We start from the raw sequence: 21,023 nt of genomic DNA on the forward strand, positions 1-21,023 counted from the left end.
GTGTAATCCTGAGTCCACAGTGTTTCAATGTTGTAAACTTAGCAAGTTACTTAACTCTCTGTGTTCAATTTCCTTACCAGTAAAATGAGGATGGTAATAATAGCATCTGCTATTAAAGAGTGTTGTGAAGTGTAAGCAGTAGGCACAGAGCATAGTTTTTTCATTTAAATCAGTGTAATTATGACTGTTGTACAGTCTTATGTTTGGACATTTAAAAGTTTTGGTATGTAATGAAATTTGTCTCCCATATCTCCCCATTCCAGTGTGAAGGTACTGAGGATAGAGGCTGAGTCTTAGGTGACTCAGCATCTCTACTCCCTAGTACCATGACTGATAGTGAGCACCGAATAGCCATTTGTGGAATTAATTCAAGAGGTCTGGAGAAACTTCAAATAATTAAAGGCTGTGAATGAATTATAAGATTTGCTGAATATCTAACTAAATAGGCAGTAAATCAAAAAGGCCATTGCTTAGAAATGACTGAATATATATTTCTGTTTGTTAATTTCCATTCACAAACACTTCTTTTATTCATAACTCATTTACATCATCAGCCTGCCTATTTTGTTGGTATGCAAGATTAAAACCTTGATGCCCTAGCATGTTTGTTCCAACACAGGCAAAGTATGGCAAATGCTCTTTGTCTGTAACACAAATCATGAAAGCTAATTGGTTTTAATAATGTGTTCAGGTAGGTAAACCACAAAGTTCCATGAGTGCTTATGACATCAGTCATAGCTTAAAAGATAATACCGAGATTTTGAAATATGGTTTGTCATGAGTTCCCTTCCCACATCCACCTCCACTCTCAACTGTCTGTTCTACCCTCTGGTCTGAAACTTTCTGAATTTTAATCTCACTCTGAGGCATTTCCATGACTTGTGTTTATCATCAGCCAAAGTCTTGTAAGTCTACTTTACTCGAGTCCAGCCTATGTGTGCTCTAGGCTCTATTAACTACAATTAGATCCCAGAGAACTTTATATAAATAAATAGGAAGCAGAATCAACTTAGGCATTTTTAACCTCACTTTTGTGTATTTGTCATATATAAAAAAGACAAAAATTATGCAAAATTCCTTCATTCACTGTTAACATTTTGCATCCTTCCAGACAAGATCAGATAAAGTTCTCTCTCTTTTTTCGTTTTTTTGGAAGCAGCAGCAACAATCCTTGCTTATGTAAACAAATCCCAAAATTTCATTGACTGTTGTTGGAATTATTCAGATAATCAAAGGAAATGCTGAGCTGCCAGGCTTCAGGGAAGCACTGGTTCAACACTGCTTAAATCTGATAACCAGAAAATACAGACTCTCCAGGGTTCAGCTGTCTTTACTGTGGCTCAGTTCCAACAATGTCCAGGCTTCGGGGAATGGCTTTTGGTTTCAGTTTCTGGGAGAGAGAGTTTGGCCACTGTGAGCTGCACGATCTTCCCTGGATAAATTAGCGCAAGCTAGGAAGGTAGGTGATGGTCCTAGACAGGTGAGACTTATCTGTACTCACTCCTGCACCCAGTGGGTCAAGAATCCCAGCCAGGGGCTCTGACTGAAATCCTTGTGTAGAGTTGTCAGGCAAAGTGAAGGATGGAACGTTGGCTCCACAAGGCACAGGGGCTGTTTCCAAGTAAAGGAGGAAATGCAGGGAATACAAAGAAGAAATATGCACTATACTCACTTTATCGTATGTGTATGCAAATCTAAAGATGTATTTATATTTTTAGAATGAAAATCTCTGCACACAGTTAGATAATATGTCTTTTTCACTGAAAGTTATAATGTGGGCATACTTTCATTTATTACCAAATGGTTAAAATGTGGACTTTGGAGCCAGATTCGCTGGATTAAAATCTAGGCTCTGCCCCTTAATATCTTGGGTAAGACACTTAACCTCTCTATGCCTCAGTTTTCTCATTAGAAAATAGGGATAATATCTCTCTCATGGAATGATTACGAAGATTAAAAAAATTGATATGCATAAAGGGCTTGGGATAATGTTTGGCAAGTGATAATGAAATTGTCTTTGCAATTTCTCACTGACATAATTATCAGTGAGAAAATTATGGCAGTTAGGGAGACCTGACGTAGGCTAGCTCCCTCTGGCCTTCAAGTCGGCAAGCTAACTTGGAAGACATTTAACTTAGTTTAAATAATACTAGCCTTTCCCCAAAACTCAACTACCTTAGTAAACCTAATGAGAGACCACCAGCCTATGGGGAGGTGAGGAGCCTAAATTACACTAAGGTGTAGACTAGGCACAAAACATGCAACTTCCTCAATTAGTCCTGCAGATAACAACACTATTATAGATTGGCCTTTTGATGTATCTTTTCAGGTATTTTGCATGTCTGACACCCATGGCTTCATCTGGACCCACCCAGAAGCAACTCAGCACAAGAGCTCAGTTTCAATTCCCTAGGATTTCATCTCCAACCCAACCAATCAGCAGCAAGCACCCATTGCACAGCCATCCCACCCATTCCCCCGAATTACCTTTGAAAAACCCCTTAGTAGGAGCCTTAAATGAGGTCTATTTGAGTAACAACGCGGTGTCCTGTATGGAGTGGCCCACCCGTGTCCATCAAATTCTGTCCCTACTGCAGTGCACTCGTCTTTGTGCGTGGTCAGGAAGAACTCACCAGGGTTACAGTAATTCCTCAAAAAGTTATCTTCTGCCAGGCGCGGTGGTTCACGCTTGTAATTCCAGCACTTTGGGAGGCTGAGAAGGGTGGATCACGAGGTCAGGAGACTGAGACCATCTTGGCTAACACGGTGAAAGCCCATCTCTACTAAAAGTGCAATAAATTAGCTGGGCGTGGTGGTGGGCGCCTGTAGTCCCTGCTACTGGGGAGGCTGAGGCAGGAGAATGGCTGAACCTGGAAGGCGGAGCTTGCAGTGAACTGAGATCCGGCCACTGCACTCCAGCCTGGGCAACAGAGTGAGACTCCATGTAAAAAAAAAAAAAAAAAGAAAAGAAATAGATTGGTTTGGTTCAGAAAGGCGGAACAACTCAAGGCGGGGGGTTGCGCCTGGCCACCCAAACCAATGTATTTCATAAATGTATTTGATTAATATCTCATGCCTCCCTAAAATATATAAAACCAAGATATACCCCGACCACCTTGGGCACACGTTCTTTGGACCTCCTGGGGGCTGTGTCAGGGGCTGTGGTCACTCATATTTGGCTCAGAGTAAGTCTTTTCAAATATTTCACAGAGATGGACTCTTTTTGTCAACAATACATACATCCTTAGAATTTTTTTCTGATAATTTTATTTTTAAAGTCATATTACACTTATTTTCTGTATTCTTTTCCAGAATGAAATAGTAACTGAATAATAATTGTCATATTCCCCTTCAGGAATGCTGTACCAATTTCTACTCCCCATCAACATATTAATTTCATGCATGTTAATCTTACCATATATATCACCAATCTAACCATATATATATAACCAATATTCTAAACCTTTGGCAGCCTCCTAGGAAACATATATCTCATTGTTTTTGCTATAGCACTTCTGACAAGTCATCTAGCTCCTGCTGACTGCTTCCATCCACAGAGAGCTCTTTCCACTCATTAAGGGACAACCCTTACAGTTAGCAAGTCAGTACTCCCTTATGCTGAGCCAAAATCTGCCTGTTGAACTTTCCTGAGCATTCCTGTTCAAGTTAATTTGTCTTTTTGCCACTCTTTCAGTCAGAGTTGATGCAGGGATGCAGCTATTTCCTATTGTAAATTGGGGTTATGGGGTTAAAGACAGCTGGGGGAACAAGAAAGAGTGGAGGGTCTCAAGAACTCAGCTTCATGTTGCTGACGCTCAGACCATAATGAGAGATCACTTCCAGGTTGTATTAGTGCTTTTCAGGGGAGAAATAAGGCTGATTCTGGAAAGGCTGAAGCCAAGTGGCTGCCAAGTCAATGGTCATTGCTGGAGTGACACTGATGGGAACAGGAAAAATGGGAAGGAACTTAATTCTCCACTCTTTCTACCTTCTAATCTCCTCCAATAGTGTCTTCTATTGGCATAACTTAACCCAAAGTCAGCTAGCAAGGGTGTCTGCGAAGTAGTTTGCAGAGGCCCAGCCTCAGTGTCAAATGTTACAGAAAAGAGTGAGCTAGGAAACAAAACTACCTCACCCACTCATTCCTCCTTCCTCATTTAAAATTATTCCCAAATTAATAGCAATAATTTATCCCTGTTATTTCTATTATTACTATGGTTGTAACAGATTATGAACCTTAGGATACAAAACTAAGCAAATTAGAAATGACTTTAACCTCAGTTTTCCAGTTATATGGCTCAGGGTCAATTTTGGACATACAATATATCTGACATAGGAGGTATTAAGGTGCAGGAAACTCTGGTGTTGCAGGAAAGCATTTTACTGTGTATTCTTCTCGCAATACCACCTGCTTCCTTCTGCAACTCAGCTAGCTGAGCTAATAACTGACTGACTCAGATGCATTGAAATAGTTTAGAAGTAATCACAGACAGACTCTTAAATCCTAAAGAACAAGCCTCCCTCTCTTAACATCTGCTAGCTCTACTGCTTTACTTTTTTGCATGGTTCCTTTCTTTAAAAACAAAACAAAAGACAAAGGGAATTGCTACAACAAGTACAACTGGGAATACATGATGTAACTGCATCAGTGTGGTGGTGTGGCTGTTTCTGTGAACATATTAGAATAAAAGAACGACATGGAAAGCTCAGCTTCTGGGGGCTGATTTTGGAAATGATTCAACATTTGATTGAGAGCCAGTCACCTTCAATCATCTTTCATTCAAGATCTTAGTTTTCCCATCTATCACTTGAGCAATTCTTTCTATGTAAGTCCTTTGAGATCCTGGGAGAAAGTAGAGTGAGTCCAAAGGGTTTTTAATGAATATGTGTTTAAAATATTGTAGCTGACAAGTGTGGTGATAAAGGTTGCTTTAGGCACCCTGGTGCCTGTCGATTTCTTCTCCATTTTGGTGCGTACTCAAAAGAACCTAAAGCCAAGTGATGGAAACCATTCTTCTTGCATTACTACCATCTGTTTCCTTGGCATGCACTACAGACAGCTGAGTTGCCAGCTTTCAGGCTGTTTATTGGTGTGTCACATGGAGGAGTTATTGATGAACTAACTGGGTCTCTTGAAAACTGGACATTTTTGTTTCTCTTTGAAATGCCTGTTCAATATCACACAATTTTTTTATAGGATGTTCAACAGGCATTTATTCAATGATTTTGCTGAGCTCTGACAACAGGGCAGTTTTATAATCATGGATGGGTATTTGAAAAACTTCACACTTGTGTCAACCTTCAAGTAAGCTATAGATGGCACTAGAAACGTATCACAAAAAGGAAAATGAAATGATCAAGTGGAAAGAAGGATTACCCCATGAGTAAAGACTGAGAAGGTCTATCCTCAAGTGTGCAGTCATGGAAGTAGAGAGATGTAATTTAAATTTATATGTCATGAAGTTTGTGATAGAAGGAGGATGCTGGGAAAGTTGGAAAGAAGTAAATTTAAAATACATAAAATGGAGTCTATCTTTGCATACTGGGAATTAAGCCAAAGATTTCTGTTATCTAAAATATCCAAAAATTGCAGAAGCTGAATTCCAAATGATGCATTAATAACATATATATGTCGGGCGCGGTGGCTCACGCCTGTGATCCCAGCACTTTGGGAGGCTGAGGCGGGCACAGCACAAGGTCAAGAGATCGAGACCATCCTGGCCAACATAATGAAACCCTGTATCTACTGAAAATACAAAAATTAGCTGGGCATGGTGGTGCACACCTGTAGTCCCAGCTACTTGGGAGGCTGAGGCAGGAAAATCTCTTGAACTCAGGAGGCAGAGGTTGCAGTGAGCTGAGATTGTGCCACTGCACTCCAGCCTGGCAACAGAGTGAGACTCCATCTCAAAGAAAATAAAAAATTAAAAAATAAATAACATGTGTCTGTGTGTCTGTATACATATATAGATACATATATACACAGTCATATAAGTATTACAGAAGAGAAATCCAAGCTATTTGGGCAAACCTCTAATCTCAAAGGTAAATATCAAATAGATCAAAAGATCATTTACAAAATGTCCTTTAAGTTCACTATAACAGCAGAATATTAGGCCAGATGCAACACAGGTGCAAATGATTAGTATTTCTCATTTTATCCAATGCTTGGCTGAGCTAAGCCCTGTCACCAAATGCTGTTGAAAATACAGAGATTCAGCAAATAAGTAAGTTTCTAGTCCTCAAGGAGTTTATAATCAATTAGAGATGAACAGATATAAAGGTGTACATGTGCATTATATATAAACACATACATATATCAGATATATTTACCATTAAATACTCTAATAAAGCATGAAAGCTACAAAAAATAATTACAAAGTCAAATGAGTGTTCAGAGAAGGTGGCTATTGTACTTAGTTAAAGGGAATAGGAAATACTTCTTGGAAGAGGTATTGTTTGACCTAGATCTTAATGAATTAGTTGAACTCAGTCACCAGACTCAGATAAAGGAATATTTCATTTCAAAGGAAACATGAGTGAAGCATGAGGAAACCTGGAATTATATCTGAGAATAATGAAATATCCTAAGTGCTTAGAATTTTAAGTGCTTTGAGGATGAATAGTGGTGTATGATACTAAAATGACATTTGATGCCAGTTCATGAAAGATTTTTGAATAATATTATTGGGGCCCACAAATTGATACCCCCAAATATGGCACTTTGACATACTGAACTATAGAGGCAAGCTCAAAGTCTCTCTGACCTTCCTCCACCTCCTGCCTCTCAACCCTTTATCTCTCTCAAAGCACAGGATGAGGCTGTTCCTGAAGTTCTCTTATCTACCTAGAAACTGGACTTGCCAAAGAGGAACGGTATTGCCTTGAATTCTTTCCCTGAAATTTCATTAACCAGAGAAGATTAAATCTAGTATCACAGAAAAGAGATGGAAAATTAAGCCCTATATCTAAGGCTCAGGCACACTTTGTCCTGAACTATCGTTTGTTCTCTGGACTGTTTAATTTACAAAGAGAATCATTTACAAGCTAATTTCTGTCTCCTGGGTCATTCAATTTCCCTAAAAATTCTTTATTACCCGTCAAAATTGCCACATTTTCCTGATCTCCCCTTTGCCTATGAAGAAAGATATATAAGCATGTGAACCTCATTGTGTGATTGGGTTATCGTTTTCCTGTGACCCCACCCCATCATGCTTATGCACGTTAAATGAATTTGTATGCTTTATCCTCCTATTAGTCTGCCTATTGCCAGTTTATTTCCAGTGAGCCTTCAGAAGGCAGGGGGAAGATTTCCCTCTTCACCTCTACATCCTAAGGAGTTTAAACTTTAAAGGTTTGGGGAAAAGAATAATGAGATCAGATTTATACAATCAATTGAAAGAGAAACTAGAGATAGGAAGACAAGTCCAGAGCAGTGATGGTAGTCTCTGATTTTAAAATGTTATTGATAGAAAAGACCCAATAAATCTCTATTACTCAATTTTCATACTGCTATAAAGAACTACCTGAGACTGAGTGATTTATAAAAGAATGAGGTTTAATTGACTCAGTTCTACATGGCTGGGGAGGCCTCAGGAAACTTACAATCATGGTGGAAGACAAAAGGGAAGCCGGCACTTTCTTCTCAATGCAGCAGAACAGAGAGAATGCAAGGGTAAGTACCACTTTTAAATCACCAGATCTTCTGCAAACTCACTCACTATCACGAAACAACGTGGGGAAAACTGTCTCTGTGGTCCAAGGTCTCTCCCTTGACATATGGGGACTGCAATTAAGATGAGATTTGGGTGGGGACACAGAACTAACCATATCAAAATCCCTACTAGTCGATCCATTTATTTTAAAAATTAAAAAAGAAAAACTGAGCTCTAGATTGGGATAGTAATTCAACCACATTTAGCCAACTCGTAACGTAAATCAGAACTAGAACCCAACTTATGGGTCAAATTCAAAAAAGGAGATATCAGGGGATTAACACAAGGAACTGGACGGAGAAAGCCCTGTGACAGTGGACGTAGTATGCCTCATGGGCTGACTGAGTATGGGGAATGACAGAGGGAAGAGTCCAAAGGGGCTCAGAGCTCATGAATCCTTCATCTCTGTTCCAGAGCTCTCTGACCACCTGAGAGCCTTCACCTTCACTGTCCATGCTCGTGCTGTCCTCCAGCCACCTCCCACTCACCCCCTCAGTCCACAGGTTCTCTCCTGATCTGCAACTCAAAGGTCTTCTCTGGCCCCTTCATCTCCACACTCCTGTACTAATCTTCTATTGCTATGTAAAAAACTGCTACAAACTCAGTGCTTTAAAACAACATCAACTTTTTCAGTTCACAGTTCTGTAGATCAGAAGTCCAGCACAGCATAGTTATATACTCTGAAACCTCTCAGGGATCACAGGGTTGAAATCCAGGTGAGGCCAGGCTAAACGCTCATCTGGAAGCCCTAGAGAAAACTCTGTTTCTGAGTTCATTCTTGTTGTTGGCAGAACTGAGACCCTTGTGGTTGTCAAACTGAGGTCCCTCGCCTGGCTAGGTGTCGGCCAGGAGCTACTCAGCTCTTAAAAGTCACCCAAGTCCTTGTCATTCAGCCTCGTCCATTTTCAGGCCATTCTCATGCATGGAATCTCCAAATTTCTTCATCTTCAACCTCTAGTCCCAGATTTGAAGGGCTCTTTTAGTAAGTTCAGATCCACTGGGGACTAAGTCTCTCTAACTTAAGGTCAACAATGTCATATAACAAAATGTAAACATTGAAGTAAAATCCATCATACTCACAGGCTTGGGGAGTAGGCAGGGTATGTACACCAGGGAGAGGAAATCTTGGGCCCATCTCAGAGTCCTGCCTACCACACACCCCTCTACTAACAATAGTTTCTTCTCTCTCACGTAGGTTTTGGGAATGTGGTTTAATTCAATTCAGGCTAATGTGTAAGAACAACTTATTTTGATAACCTTAGTCTTCAATGACATCAGCTCATTAACTTAAAATTATTCCTTCTGGAATATTTGGCAATGTTTTGAAGATATTTGAGGACAGGTAAGTTGGGGGGTAGAACTTACATTAAAGCCATGAGTAACTTTTTTTAATTTTTTTTTTTTTTTAAGAGACAGGGTCTCACTATGTTGCCCAGGCTGCTCTCAAACTCCTGGGCTCAAATGACCCTCCTACCTCAGCCTTCCAAAGTGGCAGCATTACAGGCATGAGCCACTGCATCCAGCTCATGTGTAACTTTTGACCACAATGTTCATACCACTCTCTTCTCCTGGGGTTGAGGGTTCTATCATCTGAGCAAAGAAAATACACAGGAGCATTGCTCTTGAATAAGAACTACCAAGTCATATTTTTTCCTCTTTTCTTCATCCCCAGAGGCTTACTTTGCTTTCTTTGCCTCAGCATCCTCTTCAGTAATCAGGAAGTTATCCAAAAAAAATTAAACCAGTTACAATCCAATTCTTATGCAGAAAAGAAAACAACCAATCAGCCACTTGCAACATTCAGCACACTCTACATAGCAAGAGGACCATCAAGTTGCCAGATACTCTATATTCAGCCTTCCTTCTTCCAGCAATCATTTCTATAATTAGTACTGGCACATTGTGCCTAATTAGTTATTTCTGTGGCATATGGGCATGAAATGTATGTGTTCCTTAGTCACCCTACTTTACTGTTAAATTGCCTGTAGAGATTTTTCAAAAAATGAATAATTAAGCTTATTTCTTTGTCTCTTGTTTTCTAATTCCCTTAGATTCTATTTAGGTAATATAATTATACCGTATCCATGGCAACACTTATTATCTACATCTATAGGTAAAATCTTTTGGGGCTGCTGGTGAAATTTCTTTTTTATTAATCTGGCTTCAGCCTGTAGACCATAACTGACAGAGCAGTTAAAAGTCACTGGTGTTAATATGGATTTAGCCTTTAATTAGCATGGCACACTAATGCTCAATCCAGTTCCCAATCAACTATATTTTTTCCTAGTTTGACAGGAAAAAAGTACATACACACACACACACACACACACCCTTTAACTACATCACAGTTTTATTCTAATAAATTGCTCAATTAGAACCAATACCCTGAACTATGTAACCCTACTGAAATTGTTGTGAAATTTTTAGACAAGTTATAAATGAGTTTAAAATTTAAATAATGAATTTCACAAAACCTTTAAAACCACTTGACTTCAAAATACCAAAGAATTTGCCAAAAGTAAGTACTCTGATGTCCTACAGCACTAACCTACTGATATAAGTCTCATCCTATTTTTACCACTTTGCTGGTTGCGGTGCTGCACTGTTGATGAGCACAGAGCAAAAATGTGAAGTCAGGAGACAACGGTTTGAATTCCCATTCTATCACTTTCCGGCTGTGTGACTATGTGAACAAGTTACTAAACTTGTTCCCCGTCTTTATTTCTTTATTTTCCTTATTTTTTATTTATTATTTTTGTTTGTTTGTTTGAGACAGAGTCTTGCCGTATCGCCCATGCTGGAGTGCAGTGGCGCAATCTCCACTTACTGCAAACTCCGCCTTCCGGGTTCAAGCCATTCTCCTGCCTCAGCCTCCTGAGTAGCTGGGACTACAGGCGCCCGCCACCACGCCCGGCTCATTTTTTGTATTTTTAGTAGAGATGGGGTTTCACCATCCTAGCCAGGATGGTCTCGATCTCCTGACCTCGTGAGCCGCCCTTCTCGACGTCCCAAAGTGCTGGGATTACAGGCTTAAGCCACCGCACCCAGTCTGTTTCTTTATTTTCAAAGGTAGAATACTAATCATAAAATTATGGGATCCTTGTGAAGATTAGAGATAATGTAGTTGGCACGTAGTAAGTGATGGATAACTGATACTGTCATTGTTCCTCCCGGAACAGTCACGATATGGAGCTTTTGGCCAAGGCAGAGTCTTAGGCCACAGACCAGAATTTCTGAATCAGAACATGCAGTTTCCTGAGGTCCTCAGGTTATTCATATGCAAAATGAAGTCTGGAAAGCATTGATACTGAAGATGGCCAACTAATGAAACGTGAACATTTCACTCTAGCCACCTGCATGTTTCCATAGGTTATTTTGTAGTATATGATTTAAAACTATATTCTAATCGTTTGCATGTGTTGACATAGTTTAAGTGAACGAAATTTTCTTCTTTCTACTCGCAGACAGGCAGAAAAATCAAATGAATATATTTACTATTCACTAAATGGAAGTGGACCATCATGAAAATCTCCATCCTGGCTGCCTTCACGTTGAGTAGTCTGAGGAGGAAGAGAACAAGGAGCGGTTGGTCTTACTGTGTCAGGAGTGGCAGAGGCAGAAGAGATGAAGAAGGTAGGAGAGGAGGCAAGAGAGATTTATTGAAGTGGACCTGCACAGTTCAAACTTGTTCAAAGGTCAACTCTACATCTAGAGAGGAATTATTGATCCTACAATTCAAACCCTGCTTACAAAGATAAGCATTTAGGCAACTAAGGACATGAATGGGTTGTCAACCTGGTATCACATGCTTCTTACTGGCAGAAGGTAAATATCTTCTGGACCACAAGATGTAATTTACAACAAATAGGTTTAAGGTTTATTTTCTCAAAGGAATGCATTATAAGCCTAGCCAGCATATTTAATTACCATACTCATTACTTAGCAACCATTCCCAGAATGCCTACTCTAGAAAAGCAGTATACTATGCGTCTGATAGGGACAGGAAGCAGAGAATTAGTGTGCAAACATGAAATAGACAAGTTAATGGAATACTTAAGAGCTTGGGCTTTGGAGTCAGACTAAAATCCTGATTCTAGAATCACCCTTCATCCTTAACTTTTAGCCTTAATGACTTCACCTGTGAAATGGGGCCAATAAAACATGATTTGGAATGTTGTGAAGAATAAATGATACCGCATGTAAAGATATGGCATGGAGCAAGGCATGTAACAATTGCTTAACACTGATAGTATCATTTTCATTATTATTTGGTATGATTCAGAAAATCATGGATCAGTAGGGAAGAAAACATGAACACTTCTCAAAGGAGACAGAAATCACGTCTGTTATTTTAACAGGGACAATTTGCTGAAAAAGAACTATTAGCTAGGCTATGTAAGAACAGAAAAGGCAAAAAGAGAATACCAGGTTATCACAGAGTTGGTAGCTACCGGAAGCAGGTCAAGGATTGTGAGAATAACCAAATAAGATGGAATTGTTAAAATTTGCAAGTTTGAAGGAGGAAAAGGCCTGTGAAATCGGAAGTGAGATCTCTGAAGAAAGAGTGCTGCTAGGCTTGTGTCTCTGACATGGGCATAGTGAAGCTAATTCTGCAAATTTTGGGAAAAACTGCAAAGTGGACTCAACCCCTGCAACTGGAATGAACTTCCACTGCCTAGAGTTCACTGCTATAAGAAACAGAAAGCTAAGAGGAAACAGTGAGTCTCTCCTGTCTCCTCCAGCTTTCCTGTCTCCTGCCATTGTTCCGTATTTAGACAGTTAACAGGGAGCAGCTGGCATAAATGTGCTGTGGCTTGCAGAGTGGCAGCCCCAGCCAGCAGCACAAAGCAGAGGACTGAAGAACAGAAGGATCTGGAGCTGAAAGACAATAGCTTACTAAGTGGCACTACAGGTTATTGTAATGCAAAGCAGAGTAACAAGGACCATGAGAGAGTTTGCATTTTGAGGGATATGGGAATCCAGGAGAGGAAAATAATTACTTCCAGCTGGGGACATGGAGTTTGTATTATAAAGGATGTAGCATGGGAGCTAGCCTTAAAGAGGAGATTAAGAATGTTGTCGGTGGGATTTTCTCCTCCTCTACTACTCCTTTCCCCCCTCTGTGACAGTTAATATGGAAAAGTGAAGAACTGGGAAATGGTGCATCATTACTCCAGGCTTCTAGGAACCTAGGAGACAGATGATCTCCTGAAACAAATGGGAGGAGCCATCATGAACCCATCCTTTTGTTTTTTAGAGATGGGGAAACAGGGTCACGCTCTGTCACGCATGCTGGAGTACAAAAGTGGTGCGATCATAACTCACCATAAACTTGAACTCCTAGCCTCAAGCTGTCCTCCTGCCTCGGCTTTCCAAAGCGATGCCATTACAGACGTGAGCTACCATGCCTGCCCCTGAACCCAAATTTTATAAAAAGGTTCTTCTTTCCATTTTTGCCTGTGGTTTGCCTCTAACTACACATAGGTTTTTTGGAAGCTTTTTCTGATTGTGTCTTTGAGGAGAATAATGGGGATCATGGGTCGAATAGCAGTAAACATCAGCTGTGCAGAATGGAAGACGCTGGGTGGGATGCGCAGTTCCCCACCCTGCCTACTGCCTCCTACCACAGTCTAGAGAGGATTCCCATTCCCCACATTACTGAACGACGCACACATCAACAAACAAAACGTGCCGGTGGCTTAACTCAAAAGGTAAACCCTTTCTGGCTCACTGATGGAGCTCAGACAGCATCAAGAAATTTGCCTTTACCTTCAGAAGATAAAAGATCCCTAGCAGAAAGTATACTGAAAAAAAAAAAAAATCCATTAGGATAGAAACAAGGACCAAGGGAGAACTGAGATGCAGTATCAAGGATGTAGAGAAAGTAAAGTCAGCGTAAGTATATTTGCATTTTCCCCATTCTAGACTAAAAGTCACCTATCTTCTGTATTCTGTCTTTTATTTATATCATCAACAAGAACTAACAGACCAATCATCTATCTATTTTTCAAGAAGAAAGTGCTTATGGACACTTGGTTTTTTGTTTGAAATTTTTCTTTCTTAAGGCGCTGTTCACATTTAAAAATGTGTGAAGGTTCTCAGATTCCTTCCCTCTCTTTTTCTAGAATAGAGTATACACAGCACACTTCTTCAGGAATCAGATAGACTTAATCAAGAGATAACAGATTCCAAGCACCTCCTTTGAACTGTGATCCCATTTACATTTTTTTCCTAAAAGGATACCAGGAATATACATAAATAGCATATTATGTAGACTATTAGTTTCATGGGGCTGTCATAGCAAAATACCATAGACTGGGGTGCTTAAGCAACAGAAATTTACTTTCTCATAGTCGTGGAGCCCAGAAGTCCAAGATCGAGGTACTGCCTGGGTTGTTTTCTCCTGAGGCCTCTCTCCTGGGCTTGCAGAGGGCCACCTTTCCTCTGTGTCCTCACGTGGCCTTTTCTTTGTGTGTACCCAGTCCTGGTCTCTTCCTCTTCTTTTAAGGACACCAGCCACACTGGCTTAGGGCTATACTCCAAGGGCCTCATTTTAATTTACTTATCTCTTTAAAGACTTGCTCTTGCCACAAAAACAAATGAAAAATAAATGAGTAACTGTGAGATGATGAATATGTTAATTTGCTTCACTACAGTAACCACTTTACCATCTATTATGTATTCTGTATTATCATGCTGGATACTTTAAGATGCACAATAAAACTTACTTTAAAATAAAAAGACTTTGTCTCTAAATAAGTTTACATTCTACAGGACTGAGGGTTGGATCTTCAACACAGGAATTTTAGGGAACACAATTCACCCTGTACCAAGTGGTAATACATGTAAATATGCTAGCATAATAAGACATGACTTCCTAGTAGTCTAAAATCACATATTTCAGGGACAGGCATGGTGACTCATGCCTGTAAATCCCAGCACTTTGGGAGGACAAGGTGGGTGGATAACCTGAGGTCAGGAGTTCAAGACCAGCCTGGCCAACATGGTGAAACCCCATCTCTTCTAAAATTACAAAGATTAGACTGGTGTGGTGGCGCACGCCTGCAATCCCAGCTACTTGGGAGGCTGAGGCAGGAGAACTGCTTGAACCTGGGAGGTGGAGGTTGTAGTCAGCCAAGATGGTACCACTGCACTCCAGCTTGAGTGACAGAGGGAGACTTTATAAATAAATAAATAAAATAAAATCGCATATTTCAGTATTGTTCAATTCTTGCAAAGTTAAAATGTTAGAGGAGAAAAAAACATTTTCAAATGCATCTATTTAGAAGCTGGAAGAAATAACAGCAAAAGCACTAAAGATGAATGTCAAACACTGGGGGAAAAATAGAATACTTTCAAAAAGTAGTTATTTCTGTTATTCTACAAGGTAAAAAGTATTACATTGGGGTTGCCTTAATCAAATATTGAAAGGACAGAGTGAATCTCGGATGTAATCTAAGATCAGCACCGACTCTGCCACTTAGTTGAACAAATTATTGAACTTCCTGAGTCTCCGTTTTCTTACGTGTAAAGAGGAAATATGTATAGTACCTTGAAGAGTTCCTATGAACATGCACGAAGCACTATATATAAAGTGCCTGCCCCAACTAATGGTAGGCATAATGTTTATTATTTTAACTGAGAGGGCTTCTGGATCTAAGTGAGGCTGTAGACAGTTACCTCATTTATGTCTGCCAGGAATAGGTCACTCAAAGTGATTGTCAATGCATTGACTGTGACTATGGAGAAAGACCATACCTTTCTGTATATAATTGTTCTTCATATTAAAGGAGTACATCGGTGACGAAGAGTTTGCGGACATGTAGCCAAAAACTAAGACACAACAAAAACACATAAAAGACCCCTTGCCTTAGCTGCATCATTAGCCTAGGTGCTTCACTTGAAGGAAGAATGACAATCATATACCTTTTGTGCAGTCTGTGACACGCACTAATGTGATTCATTTTGCTGCCTATTAAAAAGCATTCTTTTTTTTTGCCAGTTAGCTACCACTGTGGATAAGTACTGCAGTCTCCATAGTGACAGAAATGGTATTTCGAAGAACCAATATCTTCAACTGAACAAAATCAATTGAATATAAGTTTATTGAAAACAATCTCCAAATAAAATAACCATATTAGTAATTCTCAAAACAGAAAGAGTACCACGTGTTTGTCCTGAAGCCAATCCTACTTAAGTTGGTATCAACTTCCATCAAATTCATGTTGGTGCAGAGAAATTAAGAAGGAGCTGTTTCCTGACTGAGGTCCTTTATTAAATTGATCTCAGCCCTAAAGTTTTTATTTTTATTTTTTGTTTTTAGTTAAATACAGAATCAGCTTCTGTAGAAGCATAAAACTTGGCAATACCATAAGTTACAACTTATTTTAATGTGTTTTGTATAGGGAACAATCTGCCAAAACTGATATTTATAGCATTTTTATTAGTGATTTCAAGGGACTGCTTATACAATTCTTAATCTAACAATAAAAACTAAAATCTTCACATGAATTCACACTATTCTAAATGTTCTAGATATAAAATATTTAAGGAGAATTATTCTAGAGAGAGATTTTCCCCTCAGTTAGCATTTTCTCTCACTCTTTTCCCTGGAGTCCCTTGACAATATGTAGTGAACTTCGACACTCAAATTCATACACTCATGGGTTTGCAATGAGGTTTTGCTTGGAACTTTAGTTATGTCCCTACAACTGTCATATTGACTATAGTCATATGAAGCTTTTAAGGGGACATAAGAAAACAATTGTATGATACAAGCATTTTGGATATGGAACTTTTCATGACATTTGAGATTCCCATGCACATTTTGAGTTACATAATTATTTCACTGACTGTAGATTTTAAAGAGTCCCCTTGATAGTTATGTAGCTGTGGTTTCATGCTGCTCCCTTGCTGCAGAGGTGGATAGCTATGTACAGACTCTGTTCTTCCCACCTTCTCATTTAAAAATAAACCTCTGAAGAAGTTGAATGCAAAAGCATTAGCTTAACATTTCATTAATAATTTTAATGCAAAAAAAGCAAAAGAAATATGAAATCACCCACATGGAATGTGTTAGGTTATTCAGTTCCTGTTATATTTATAAGATGATTCTTAATTTAGAAAGGAAAGATTTAGATTATCAAAATGATATTCACTGGGAAAAAAAAGTTAACTTTTGTTTAGAAATTTCCGGAATGTGCATATTTTCTAGTCAATAAAGCTAGAAAAAATTTCTCATAATAGGTATTCCTATACTTGATATGATCCAAATGAATCTATTATAGTTAATGTTATGATGTACCATATGAAAAGTAAATGCAATATAAATATAAATGTAAAAAGTGAAGAAATGAATCAGAATAATTTCTCAAAAGAGGGTAGAAAGTACTCAACAGTGACAATAATCACTTCTAGGAAAATGTTCTTCTGATAAAAGTTGTTCCTCAGCCTTCTTAACTTTTCTCAGGCTAAGTTTTACCATTCATATTGTGAATGAACTATGAGGAAAACCGTTGCAATGGAAGGTATTCAAATATACTATTCGAAATGTTACACCATGTGGATGTTGCTTATGAGAAATTTCTGTGCTTCTAGCTCACATGATTATCCATCAACATTGAAAGAAAAGACATTAAAAATATAGTTTGGGTTATTTAAAACTGGCTCAGCCTCATGCTAGGAATGAAGGAAGCTAGTACAGAGTGAAAACATTGTGAGGTGGATTCCAAAGTCAGATGGAGGCAGGAGAAAGGACACTCAGCAAGTGTCAGTTTTCCTTGAAGTCTGAAGTCTGTTTAGCTAAATCAGAATGAGAGAACAAAACAGCATATTTTAATCCAGTTCTGGTTTAGGGTTCTCCAGAGAGATTCTCAGTGCTAAAAAGTCATGGTGCAGAAAGTGGGGGGCTGGTATTTGACATGCCACGTACCTAACCCAAGGGTGCAGTCTAGGGAGAGGTCTCATAAGTGTACATAATACAGAATTTTATAGATGAATTCGGTATGTGACGCTCTTCTTGTTAATTTGTTTAAACCATGTTTCTCTGAAGGTGAAATTCATAACAACTTTCTTTCACTTTCTTTCTTTCTTTTTTTTTGAGATGGAGTTTTGTTCTTGTTGCCCAGGCTGGAGTGCAATGGTGCGACTCGGCTCACAGCAGCCTCCGCCTCCTAGGTTCAAGCCATTCTCCTGCCTCAGCCTCCGGAGTAGATAGGATTACAGGCATGTGCCACCACACCTGGCCAATTTTGTATTTTTAGTAGAGACGGGGTTTCTCCATGTTGGTCAGGCTGGTCTCGAATTCTGGACCTCAGGTGATCCGCCCACCTCAGCCTCCAAAAGTGCTGGGATTACAGGTGTGAGCCACCACGCCCGGCCATCATAACAACTTTCTATTACACCTGTATAAGTGTGCTTATTAATAATAAACAAGCAAGGAAGCAAAAGCAATGATAAACTAAGCAATAGGAACAGAAAGGGAGCAAATAACCAACAGTTTGGTAAAATACTCAACCTCACAAGAAATCTAACAAGTCACTGCTTAGAGAAGACCAAGAGTATAAAGAGAGAGATCACTGCTTTTTTGGATGTGAAGGGACCACTGTAAACTGAAGATGGAGCAGGAGCCTGCAAAATACCTGCCCACACTCCAGGCCTCACACTAAGTACAAGATAGCAGCCACCCACAGCTGGATTAATTTGAAATCTGGGGTGCACTGAAAGTAACTACAGCAACAGGAAAACTCAACCCCAGCTTACCTGATGGACTCAACCATTTACATCAAGGACCTACCAAAAAACAGGTGGACCCATTTCCACTATTCTACACAAATTGTTTAGCTTTTAATCAAAAATTATAAGACACAAAGGTGAGGGGAAAAAGTTAAACCACTCTCAACAGAAAAAGAAATGAATTATGACTCCTACTAGGCAAGCATTAGAAATCATATTTAGAATATGGAACTATACACATAGTATGGTCTTGGAGTTAGAAGAAACATTACCTCCTCATTCTCATGTAAATAAAAATAAATAGAATAAATTTCTAAAAGTATTACACCAAAAACAGTGCTTTTACTCAGGTGGTGAGGCTATATTTTTTAAATATGTTTTGCTTTGTACTTTTATTTTTCAGAATTAATGTATTATAGTCATATATTTTATATAATAATAATAAGCTCCCTTTAGGGAAAACAAATATTAGTATGAAAGACATATTTTTCATAATATTCTGTTATCTAAAAAGAGCTTAGACTGCATGGTTACCAAAGAGGCTACAAGTAACCGACTGCTCAGTGAAAAAGAGACCGGTGACTGGTGGACAAGATGTTTAATTGTCCTGTAATGAAAAGGCTGGACACAAAATAAAATACCCTAAAACATGATTCTTAATCATTAAAAATTAGTAATGTTGTTGCTATCATCAACATTATTTGTTTAGCATTTACTAGGTGCTATAAACACTACTTATATTTGTTCCTTTAATACTCATAACTTGGTTAAATAAATACCAATATGATCTCTATTTTACAGATGAGGAAACTGACATCTAAAGTTTGAATATATGAAAACACCAGGAAATTATCAAACCCAATTAATATAAAGTAAATAATGAGGATGAGCTTTTATTTACTCATCATGTACTATATTCTAGACTCTAATTTAAGTGACTTAGATGTCGCTTCAAAATAGCTCTGTACGTTAAACTCAGAGAGTTTAATCAACTTGTACAAGGTCACACAGCCAGTAAGAGAGGGTGCCTAGATTCAAATGGAGACATATTGTGCTTCAAATTAGACTCTCAATTTCTGTGCTTTAAAGATACGACATTGAAGATTGTGAAATCTGAGCATTTTGCCAAATTCTACAAGACAATCTGATGCATTTTATAGAATATTCCTGATTCTGCCATGGCTATGGATTCCGGTTGAGTGACTCTTTTTTGCTTGCCTGGTTTTAACCCATTCCCATTCAAGCATGTTTTTCACAAATGTTCTGGTACAGTCTGACGTGACTTGAAACCTGTGGCTATAAGGGCCTCTCCACTATTTTACTTTATTAATTGCAGGCAGAAGACTTTGCACTGATCTCATACCTAAAATCAATAGAGCAGTATGGTCTTTCAGCATTTTTTTGTATTATTTTGTTTTCAACATACTAGTGATTTTGTTTCTTTTTAACATTTTGTTTTTATTAAAATATACTCAGATGGTTTTAGAAACTCATAACATTCTACATAACTTAAAATATAAGCATCCATTGTGCTGAAGGACTTGGTGCGCCTTTCCAATCTGGAACCCATATCCTTCAGTTTGAGAAATTTCCTTAGTTACTGTTTTGATACATTTCTCCCTGCTGTTTCTTGACACTATTTTCCTGGGACTTGCTTAATTAAAAATAGACTTTTTTGAAATCATTATCTAAGTTCCTTATGTGGTCTCTCTGCTTTCCGTCTTTTATCTGTTTGTTCTACTTTCTGTGAGATTTCCTGATTTTTACCTTCTAATCCTCTTACTAAACTTTGCATTTCTAGATCTATGTCTATTTGATTTCCAAGGGCTACTATTTTGTTCTCTGAATGTTCCTCTTCTGTGCTTTCCTATTTCCCTAATGTGACATCTTCTGTTATCTAACTGAGAAATCTGAGTTACATAATTTTGTGAAGTTTACATTTGCCTCTTGCATTGTGTCTATTGTTTCTGAGTCTCTTGTTTTATCTCTGTTCCTTCTGTTCCGTATCAGAGGGTCCCTTATACTTTTGGTGATCCTTGGGCATTCTTCCCAGATCCAAGTGAAGAGGGAAGACAGGAATCTTACTTTTCAGTCATAGACTTTTCACTGAATCTCTCTGTTTTCAGTAATGCAATCCCCTCTTAGCTATTCCTGAGAGTCTCAAGATATTGAACATCTCATAAATCTCTAGTTTTTGCAGTAAGGTTTCTTTTACTTCTTAGAGTACACAATCCATTCTCTGACATGCATGCTCCTGTATCTTCAGAAGGAATCTGTGGGTCTTATTTCTAAGCTGCCTGTCCAGGCTTCCTACAGTTCCATCGAAGTCGTCAGCTTTCTCTGGACATGAATCCAGTTATTCACTTTTTCATTGGCTTCTCAGTTTCCAAAATAATGGCCTTCTTTTTCACACCAATGTCTCTTTATTGTTAAAGAAGAAAGTGGCAGTAAACATGTGTCTTCAATGTGGCCTGCTCTACTGAAAGTCCTAATGTTTGTTTTGAATTTTACATATATCTGCATTTACAGAAAAGTCAAACTCTTTCCCTTCAGTGGCACTGTGTTAGTGATAAT

The sequence above is a fragment of the Piliocolobus tephrosceles genome, chromosome 18 (genome assembly GCF_002776525.5).
Source record: "Piliocolobus tephrosceles isolate RC106 chromosome 18, ASM277652v3, whole genome shotgun sequence".
In the NCBI taxonomy this organism is placed as follows: Eukaryota; Metazoa; Chordata; class Mammalia; order Primates; family Cercopithecidae; genus Piliocolobus; species Piliocolobus tephrosceles.